Below are 11,634 nucleotides of genomic sequence, written 5' to 3' on the forward strand. Positions count from 1 at the left end.
CAACAAACTCCATGAAATTTCCAAACCTACTAGCTAGGACCATATGAAATCATTTTTGTGTTCAATAATGTCATGGTATAGCTCTCTCCCATTGATCCTACACGTTTTAAATTACTTGTTAATGGTCACCATTTAAAACTCTACCATAATTTGTCTAGTCATGAAGAGTTCCTATAGCAATTTTAGTCATCTTCTAATCCTCCTATTCCTGCAGTAGCTACAGATGAGTTTCCCACTCATTTTTTTGTCTCCTTCCTAATCAACATTTCATTTATCATAATAAACTACTTTCTTTGTGAAAGTATTTTCTCTGTAATAATTCCACCTCACTTCACTTTTCTCATCTTCCACCTCACCCCACCCTTCATCAACTAGCATGACAATATCAAATGCCAACACAACTTTGCAGGTCTGTATACATACTCAAGTTTAAAACTTTTTCTTAATATATTATTCTACTTTTAGTTACCTTTTTAACTAGAAATTGTAGGAGCTATTGCCTAATTTAGTTTGGGGGAGGGGTATTATTATCTCATTCATTTTTTTTTGTGATCATTAAATGTTCATTATTCTTTATATGCTACCACATGATACAAATAATAATGTGATGTGATTGCTACTTTTGTGTTGCACATTTTTGTGAATTGGTAAGTATGTACTTAATTCAGACTTAAGTGGTCTTTAATGCTAAAAATGCCAGCTGCTTAAAACAAGTACTATTACTCATCTTCTCGACTTGTTATGAATTTTTCTCCATTTTTGAACTTTCTCCTATAATCACTTTGGAGGAACAATGGGGGGTGGCTTGTTGAGAAGGGGACTAGCTGACCTTACAAAATTGATGGGAGACATAGTTTTCCTACCTATATTTCAAGCTAGGGGGTGGATGAATTACATGTTTAAATTGTCTACATGGAATGAGGAGCTTTCCTTTGAATTCTTGTGAACATTGACAGATGATTTTTCTATAGTCAAAGGAATAAGGGTTTCATTTTCACTTGAGATTATAGTAGAGATAATGGAATTTCCACTAGAAGGAGAATAGTTTTTAGATACATTAGACACAATGTTGGTTAGAGACCAATTTATAGTGCACACAGACCCACAGCTTTAGATAGATTACAAACAAGGTATAGTCCACACATCTTTACCACAACCATTTAATGAATGTGTTATCTATGTGGTGAAATATTTCACTTGTGAAGGGAGACATTCATATTTTCATGCCATGCATTTCTAATTTTTGAGTTTCTTAAGACATGATGATTTCTCTCTAAATGTCCCTCATTCTATGTATCACATTCTATTAAAAAGATTCGATGTAATACAGAAAGGAACCCAAAATGATATTTCATATCACTATTTTATTAAGCTTATCATAGAGAAATCCCTTAGGGAACAATTTCAAATACCTTGGGATGATTTTATTAAAAGAAAAGTGCAAAGCCATGTTAGGTAGACTAAGAAGAAAATTGAAAAGGAAAGGGAACCCCAGGAAAACCTTGTGAACCTAGCTCTAGCCTCTTCTTCCACTAGACCCAAAAGGTCTCAAAGAACTTCAATCTCTACTCCCATAGCTTCTACCTCTAGGTAGGATCCAAATTCTAATAAGGGTAAAAGGAAAGTTAAAGTTTCCCTAAATGTTGACTCTCCTATAGCACCTAGGGTTCATAAAAAAGAAGAAAAGGTGGAATGTATAGAAAACACCTTCAAGATTTCTTGCAATTTTAGAGGTAGTAGAATTACCCTCTAGGCATACAACCCAAAGAAGCTAATTGTCTATAAAACTTGATGAGGGTGTGTCTTTTCAACCCCCTATGTTCAAAAATGTAACCATTGAAAAAGAGAAATCCTCTTCTTTTGATAAAAATAAGAATATCATTGAAGAAGGTGAAAGTGTAGAACATGTACCTATAGCAGTAGGAACATCCTCTAGCCAGCCACCCATTATCTCCATAGATTTAGACATAGAAGATAGTGTGTTTGTTGAGGTTTTAGATTCTCCCCCTCCTCAAAGAGAAAAATTTCATGAAGAGGACGTTGGAATAAATTTTAATGTAATTAACACTATTTTTGAACAATTTCTTTCACATGGACTTGATGTTTTAGCATCTACAACCCAACAAACTATTCCTAATGATTCTTCATCTAGGGCACAAGTTACTTTTAGTCTTGGCTCCATTGTTTCATTGTTAAGCATCATTTCATAGTTGTCCAATTAGTTAATTCAAGAGAGGGAAGAATGGAAAATAGAGAGAGAGCTTAGAGAAAACTATCTTCAATCAAACTTGAGATTTGACTGAAAAGGATTAGGAGATTGAGAAATTAAGTGGTAAACATACAAGGGTTACCGCCATGATTTTTGAATTAATGTCTTGTCACTCTCCTTCCTCTATTTATGCTCTCTTTTTGAAAGAAAATTTTGTTAGTTATCAGATGACCTATGTAATATAAGGAAAGAATCTAACACTGAATACTCCTCATGAATTTTTTCAAGCCTTCCATGCTACCCTTGTAGCCATAAAAAATCTACTTTGTGAACTCTTCTTACATAATTTAGTAGTCCCTAATGATAGAGATTGGAATCCTTTTCCTTATATGGGTGATATTCAACTCAGGACATTAATGTCTTGGATCCAAAATGAAATCAACAGAGAGCATCAAGCCCATTAGTTTAGAGAATTAGAATATAAGGCTCCACTTCTCCTCAAGCCTGAGGCCAAGGATGCCAGAACTATGTACTATGAATGGATGAAAATTGCTTATTCAAAACCTAGCAACCAAATTATCCCTCCTTTAAGAGATGCATCCTATTGAGAATATAAAGCTATGGTGCAGGCAGATCTCCCTATAGCAAAGAAGGGGAATCAGTGGCATTGGATAGGGTTGAATGAAGACCTTCAGAAGAAAGAACCTCATTCTCCATTTAATTTTATCATGGCCACTTGGCAAGCACCTTGATATATCAAGTTAGGGTAGGAAATGAAAAATGATTGGATCCCTTTAAATTTTCATCCTTCATTGTTATTATCCCCATTGCTTGCTAATCAACAAGCTTTAGAGGTAGTTGATATGACAAAAGAGCTTCATAGGTGGGAAAAATATAGGGAAAATAAATTTTTTTACCAGAACATTGCTATGAGAGGTAAAGGGTAGAGTATTGCTTCAAATTTAGGATGGCTACAAGAGTGAAGAATTTTATGTTTCCTTCAAGATAAATCAATGTTTCAGTTGGGGGGAATGATGAGACTAGAATATGGTCTATTTTGACATTTCATTTACAATTTAATTTGCAAAATTTCTAAAGACTTTGATGTTCAAGAACATGATTTTTATGATGATCTTAGTCAAATATGTGTGTGATTTGTTTTCAAAGATCAAAATGGATATATTATGAAAGGATATGTCATTTAATTACAAAATAGTGTGAGAATGATGTTTTCTCTTCCTTAGCCAAGTTGGGTAGTTCTCTTGTAGCAATGTGACATAGGGTAAACTAATTTAGGTAGCATTTTTTGAATAAGTTTTTGATGTATGTTGTTATTACTTTGGAGGTGCTAATATTTTGTAGATATAAAAGCAAGGTCAAATCAACCAAATGGGATTCAAAGTAGTTATTGGCATTATTATACTAGCCTTGAGTGGAGGAAATTTAGGGGTTGTGAGCACCTAGATTACAGATTCTTTTTGGTGCTAGAACTAATGCACTAATTTTAATAATCAATACTGTTAATTGCTTTGATAGTTGATGAGTCTAAAATCTAGGAATTATATTCCTAGTTAGTGTTTTTAAATAACTAAAAAGTCTATAGTCACTCTTAATAGTAGAAGTTTTGAAAGACTAAATAAAATCTTGTTGTTCATTAGTATGTATGTTTTTTTCATTTTTTATGAATAAAAAGAACATTTCAAGTCTTCATCTCTAAGTTATTTTGCTTCACTTCTCTATGGGGGCCCACATCGGAAGTGAACTAATCTATTAACATAGCATTTATATTCAATTATTAGAACTTGTAACGCCCCGCTTGGGAACCCAAGAGAATTAAACCTAACATGTTACAATGTTTACTGAACTTTTTTTCTTTTTCTGAAGTTTAAACAACATCAAGATAACATTAATGCGGAAGCAATATGAACATACACATCAAATACACATATGCAAGTATAGATACAGTTTCAATTCCTCAAGGATTCCTTTATGTTGAGTCACATTTAATGTTTTTAAATTAATTAGTTTAAGTTCCAAGTACAATGTCTCAAGATCATAAAGAAATAATAGATACACAATCGCATAAGCAAATGCATAAGTATAAATAATACAATGAAAGTACATCCAATTAATAACATCCACTGCACATGTCGTAGGGTATGTGAAAATAGATACAATAAATCAAGATACATGATAACGTATATACATCATCTGAAAGGAAGTCTCTAAGATAAGAAATAAGAATGATAAAGGTACATCTTTTGCAACGAACATCCAACAGCTGGCAATGTGAAGGGGGAACCCAAATGGTAAGAAGGCACTACCTCCCCACCGCGTGGTTACCTAGTTAGGCTTCCACTCCCACCGTGCAGGGAAGATAATGAACGATCCACATACGGCTAATCAAACATAAAACATTCCTAGGCAAGGTACCCCTAATAGCCAAAACTACCTCAAAGGTAACACATGCTAGTCAAGAAGATGAAATAATCCAAAAGTAAGAACACTCAATCCAATACCGACACCACATAACCAAACATCATACTCGAACCAAGTATAAACCAAATACCAAGATCATAAGATAAAGTCAATGAAAGATAATCATCTCAAGTCAAAAGCCACATGTCAAAAGTACAACAACCATGAATCACCAATCATCATCAATGAAAGTAAATAACCATAATAAACACATCCGACAATAGATACACCACATCCAACAATAAGTACACTACCAGAGATACACAAATCTATAGAGGAGACTCAGGCTACATACTAGGGAGTGTCATCACATGGCTACTTGAGTTACCTTGGACTAATCTCTTAATAGACCCCGGACCCTCAAGCGTTGAGTTACCCTGGACTGGTTACTCTGAACCCCAGACCCTCAACATCACACATATGGAAACTAGAAAGCCCTCTCAAGAAGATGAGGCACTCATCTCATTCCCATCCTTAGTCTATACAAGCACTCAAGGCATGGGTGGATCAAATATCTCTAACTTATCTTTTTAGTGTGTTTCCCTCCATAAATTTTAATTGCTAGATTATCACTTATTACATAACTTGCATTAGGGTACCCTGGTACTGACCACTTTGGGTCCCGGACCCCTATGCAAGCCACTCCCAAGTCACATACCTAGACAACCTCTCCTAAACACATAAATCCATAGTTGTGTCCCATACCACAACAACCCTAAAGATCAAACTCGGTTCCTTAATAGGAAACCTGATAATAAGATGGTTCTCCCATCCAAGTACACATAATTTCTCCACAAGATAAACCTCATAAATATAATCTCCACTATGAATCATAAAACACATCACAACATCTAGTCCCATAAATAGTATACAAAAAATCTCACAAAACCTCTGGTGTAAATCCTAGACTGGTCAACATCTAATCGACTCCAAAATCCAAAAAACATCTACAATACAAGCAAAACAATATAGTCTCATAGTTTAGTTTGATTTGGAAACAAGTTAAACAATAAAGTTTTCAGTTTTGTCTCAACGTATATTTCAAGTAAATAAGTCTCAAAGATCTCCCTTACATATTAACGCAATCTTAGTTCGAATTTTACCCTAATTGATTTAAAGTCATTTTCCTAAAAATAGTCCCAGGGTAATAATTTAAGGATAATACTTGTTCTCTTCCAAAGAAAATAATCTATAATTTTATTAGTATTACAATAATTAAGTTTACAACTTCGTTGAATAACCTCCATTATTAATAATTCTTAGTTAATCCAATCTAATTAAGTTAATTAATAACCTTTTAAAACCATATTTTATTCTTTAATAATTAATTTAGTTATTAATAAAAATTAATAATAATATAATTTTAAAAATTAATAATTAAAGTTTTATATAATTTAAATTTAATAACTTAAAAAAAATTAACACAATTTAAATTTATTAAATTATAATTAAATTACAATATATAAAAAAAAAAAAGCAAAAATTTTTAAAAAATGTTTAAAGCCCGCTGGCTTTTGGCAGCAGCCTCTGCTGAGTCGGTGGTAGCTCTGCCGTAGCAGGCTACTGCCGCAGCAGTCCCTACTGCGGCATCAGTTATGCCGCCCACAAAAAGGTAAGTGGGGTAGGGGCTGGGGTAAAACCCGCCCCTCCCCAATTTAATATTTATTTATTTATTTTAAATTTTTTTTTTTTATATGCAAAAATAAATAACAATAAAGAAAACCATTTCCCCAAAAATTATATATATATATATAAACATATCTTGCAATTATGGTCTGATAGAAGAGTTTTCTATTAATCATATATATAAATATATAATGTACAAAGTCCTATTTCAAATTTCAAATTCTTCCCAAACCATCCGATAAAAAAGGTTTGTCTAACATTCGAATTTCTCAATTAAATTTACTTTTAAACTTCAAACCCCTTTTTAATTATCTAATAGATTCTCATATTGTTTGATTTCTTATTCAATCTTATGCAATCCTCTAAAATAAATTCAACGAAGTGTCCATCTAAGCCATGTACAGATATTTCTCAAACAAGAACAATATTGCATACTCGAAAAACAACACATGCAAAAGACACGGAGCAGACAAAAACTTGAAGAGTGAAAAACTACTATACAATTAAACCACAAGATCCTACCTGTATCGATGCTAACCTCTAACAACTAGATGCAAATTCCTACCACAAGGAAAACCTTTCAAGCCACGTAAAATTCTCTTCTTTCCAAAACCTTCGAGTTGCTCTCCATCAACCTGTGTGTGCAATAATGACCCGAAACCTTCTAATATAGAATCTAATTACCCTTTAGGGTTTCTATCGCCACCAGTCTAAAATAATAATAATTTTATCTAATTAATTCATTCATGCACAATTAATTTTCTTTTTAAATAAAATATTCTTTTATTATTCCTTCATGCACTTTAAGTGAATTGTTAAATTACTTTATTTAACTTTTCATTTTACTTTACTTTAAATTAATTTATTAACTTTAATCTCATGTGCACATTATTAAATTATCTTTATTCAAGTTCACATGTTTTTTTTTTAGCTTTTAATTAATTTCTTATATTTTAAACTCATTCATGTGAACTTAAATCTTTTTCATAATTTAATATCTTTTAACTTCTTAATTTATTTTTGAACGTTTAAATTTGATAAATATTTATTAACTTAAATAACAATAATATTTAGCATTTATTTAAAAATGAACTCTAAATATATTATTATTAAATTAAATAAATATTATCACGTTCTAAATTTAATCTTAAAACTTTTATCTTCAATTTAATTCTTTATATTTAATTAATTTCTCAATTAATTAAATATAATTAAATATTCATAATATCATAATAATTTTCCATTAAATTAAATTATTAATTTAATCTATTAATTAGACTTAATTAACAGAAAATACATCAAACACTCACAAAACAACATACACACAAAAATACTCACGGGTTTAAAAAGGGTAGACAGTCTGTTACGAGTCCTCCTTGCAGGACAAGTATTATAGGCTTATGGCTAGGATTGGACCTGATCATTATCTTCCCATTCTCACCATTTGAGTATTTGTAATAGGGCACGCTCATCCTGGCAATTCAAGGAAGTCAATGCCCGGTACCTACATCTTGCATAAAAGACGAGCATGTACATGTATATAATATATCTAAACTAAACCGACAATGGCGGGGAGTGGTTCATTGTGTAGATCCTGACTAGCAGGTGACTACAACTCCCTCCCTTAACCACATCAAACACTTCAGACCGAAAGATAAAATAAACACGCGCACCATACACATGCAAGTATGGGGTAAGTATCATAAAAATCACAAATCTAAGATCAAATGCGTACATATAATAATACATCTCTATCAATACAACATAATCATCATTAAAGACATCATGTTAACATTTTTATAAAAGAAATCACATTTACTAACTAGGATCATTAAAACAACACATGAATGAAATCAACTAAGCAATAATAACTGATACATTTGTAATCAAAGTCATGAAATAATATCATAATATTACAATTCTAGTATCTCTAAAGCTAATCGAAGCATAAAGTCAACCTAAAAGAATTTGATAATGATAACAGAAATGTGATCTAGGGGCAGGCACTACAGAACCAAGGTAGACTTTGTTGTTCCTACAACCACTAATAATAGAATTAGTGGATTGTTCCTGCAGCATAGGAAGTTGAAGTAATTCTCAGCTATATTTTCATGCTTTGTTAAAATAGATTTGATTTCCAACTTTAGCTTAGATTTCGTATAGCTTAAGCGTTTGAATTTCCTTAGAATAGTTCTTAAGTCAAGATAAGTTTGAAGCATATACTTTTCCAACACCATTTCAAGTTTATGCCCTTGGTTGATAAATTAAATGAATCCAAATGAGTTGGGTAAGAACCACTTGAGATGTCCAATCTTGGGTTAAGCAATCCATTGCTATAGGATTTTAATCCCTAATTTTGGCCAAGCACTTGCATGAGATGTATTTTACTATTTAGTACTTTAGTACCTCAATGACATGTATTTCAATATTTATATTTTATATATACATGTTTATTCAAGACTTACACACATTTGTTGTTCACACAGTTTTCATACATGCATTTGAGTATATATATATTAGATCTAGATGTTCATTCTTGAGACATGCATGTATATTTTTGTACTTTAGTAGATTGTAAATATTTGTGGGAGCTTACATTTTAATCTTTATAACATGTATGTTAATTTTATAAATTCATGTTTAAAACAAACATATATAATAATTAAATTTATGTAATTTGTATAACAACTAAATTATGAGAGAAAGAGGGGGGAAGGGGAAGAGAAAAGAGGAGGGGAAGAGGAAGAGAGCGAAAGGTAAGGGGAAGAGAGAGAAAGGGAAGAGAGAAAAAGAAAAGAGACATATAATAATCTTTATAACATGTATGTTAATTTTGTAAATGCATATTTCAAAGAAACATGTATAATAATTAATTAAATGATGTAATTATTTCTAACAAATTATTGTACGTAGTAAATAAGTTTATATACTTAACAAACATATAAATCAATTTGTACATGTAATCATATATATTTTATTAATTTGAATTTTATTTTGAATTTTAAATATAAATTTTAAAATCCTTGATACCATGGTGCTCATGTATATCCAAAGCTATGACTAACAAAAACAAAATGTCTACATTTAAAGGTCCTGAAATTTAGTTTAAATTAAATTAGACCATCTTAAGGCCTAGTTCAACTATGATATACACTTATAACATGTAATATCTTCTCATGATCTTCATTGTCTAGTCTCCACTTGTGACTTATATGCTTAAATTTGACTAGATGTAGACAAATCCTAATGGTAAAAACCAAGTGGTTGTATTGTAAAACCTTGTTATTAGGTTGATAATCAACCAAGTGTATTCCATGTTTGACTATTTTGTCTTGTTTCAAATATGTTCCTTGTATCACAACATAACCTACACCAAAAATTTAAATATTTGAAAATTTGATTGATATAAAGTTACCTAGATATATAAGTTCATATATGTATGTGCACATGTATGTATAATACCTATGGGGAATAATATTTCATCACATTCTTCAAGATACATAACTTTGTCCTTTTTTACAGTACATCACAATAAATAGTAATTGACACTTTCATGATTTCCACACTCAAAATTTACTACAAAGACGCCTCCTACAAAACAAGTATGTACATGTACAATATATGAGATAGTTCATTGATAATTAAATAGCAAGTTGAGATTTATTTTTATGATAGTTCCGCACTTTTCCAATCTAGAAATATGATTATAATCATCAAAATTCAGTGGAATATCATAAAAAAATTTATCATCTTTATCAAATGTATTGGTAACATCAAGTGGTCCCAAAAGCCATGCACCTATATATCCACATGTTTGATTGATGCATTCTTGATAGTTTTCATCAGTGCAACTATCCCAAAAACATGAGTAGTCTCTTGTCTTCAATGTCCAATTGTCTGTACTCATGATTGAATGTAAGGAATGTGTCTTTTCTATCCTCTTGCAACCATGCATATTTTTTTGTTAACACCTAAAAGCTCATTACAAAAATATGGAAAAATTAAATTTAAACTTCAATGGATCAAGATAAAACTTGAAAATTAAATTTTAAAATGTAACTGCATAAAATTGAAATAAATGTACACATCCTTACCTATTATCTCCCAAAAGACTCTATATAATACCTGTCAACTTGTTCTTCATGATGTCCTAACCTCGTTTGATGTAAAATGTGTCTTACACTATTCAATAACACCATGTGCATTATTTATACAAACTCCCTTATAATTTATTTGATAATTTCATAGAGCACATTTGATGCAAGCTCCAACACCATCATGTTCACCTTTTCCATGCCCACTCTCAAAGAAACTCCTTATGTGTTTTATATTTTCATTATGATGATATCTACATAATGCATAAAATGGTCTAGATGATTTGAATTGTAAAACACATCCATTAGACCAAACATAATGTTTATGAATATTTATGTCTATTTCTTTCAAATAATAATAAAACATTTTGAAGAAATATTCTACATAGTGAATGTCATGCTCTTTATCATCACTTATATAAAAGTGATATTCCTTTTTAATGACTCATGCTTCAAGTGCACTCTAAATACCATTGAAATCTAACTATGCATGTCTATAAAAAACATGCACCATTATAGTGACCTACTTAGAAAAGAAATAATCTGATTGAATTGTTGTCTAATGAACAAAGCAATAGTTCTCTGCAAAATCAATGACTGATACAATCATTCCAAGTGAGAAATTATCTCTCAAAGTTTGAAACTATTGATCTTGCTACTATTAAAAAATGTGCGACAAATATAAGATTGAATCAAATTCTTAAATTTTTCCATAGATTTTTTTTTGTTTTTTTGGCAAAAGTGGGCTAGCCACTGAATATATTTATTAATAAAACTGGTTCAAAGAGCTCAACCAAGAAAGAACCAGAAAGAAAACCTGGAATCATTGCTTATATACAAATCTACATAAAGATATTTGTTGATATTTACAATAGATATTATATCAACAAAATTGAGGCTCATAAAACTATACCATTGAGAACTTTTTCCTAAGTCAAGCTTTACATCTAAATTTTATGAGCATGATAAACAACTTTTAGATGCAATCAATGGATGTAATTGTTTGAATTGTTAAATAAATGAGTTGGGTTGATGTGTGTTAACAACGACACCATCACACCCGAGATTAGATATGAAATCGGCCACCTTATTTCCTTCTTGCAGGGTATGTTATATGGTAACTTCTGAAAATTGATCAATCAAGTACCAAATTTTCTTGAAGATATATTGCAAATGCCATGAATAGGATTTTCGTTTAATGAAACTGTTAATAATCATTTGAGAATC

This window comes from Cupressus sempervirens, chromosome 5 (assembly GCF_028749045.1).
Source record: "Cupressus sempervirens isolate cs-2001-9-10 chromosome 5, ASM2874904v1, whole genome shotgun sequence".
NCBI lineage: Eukaryota > Viridiplantae > Streptophyta > Pinopsida > Cupressales > Cupressaceae > Cupressus > Cupressus sempervirens.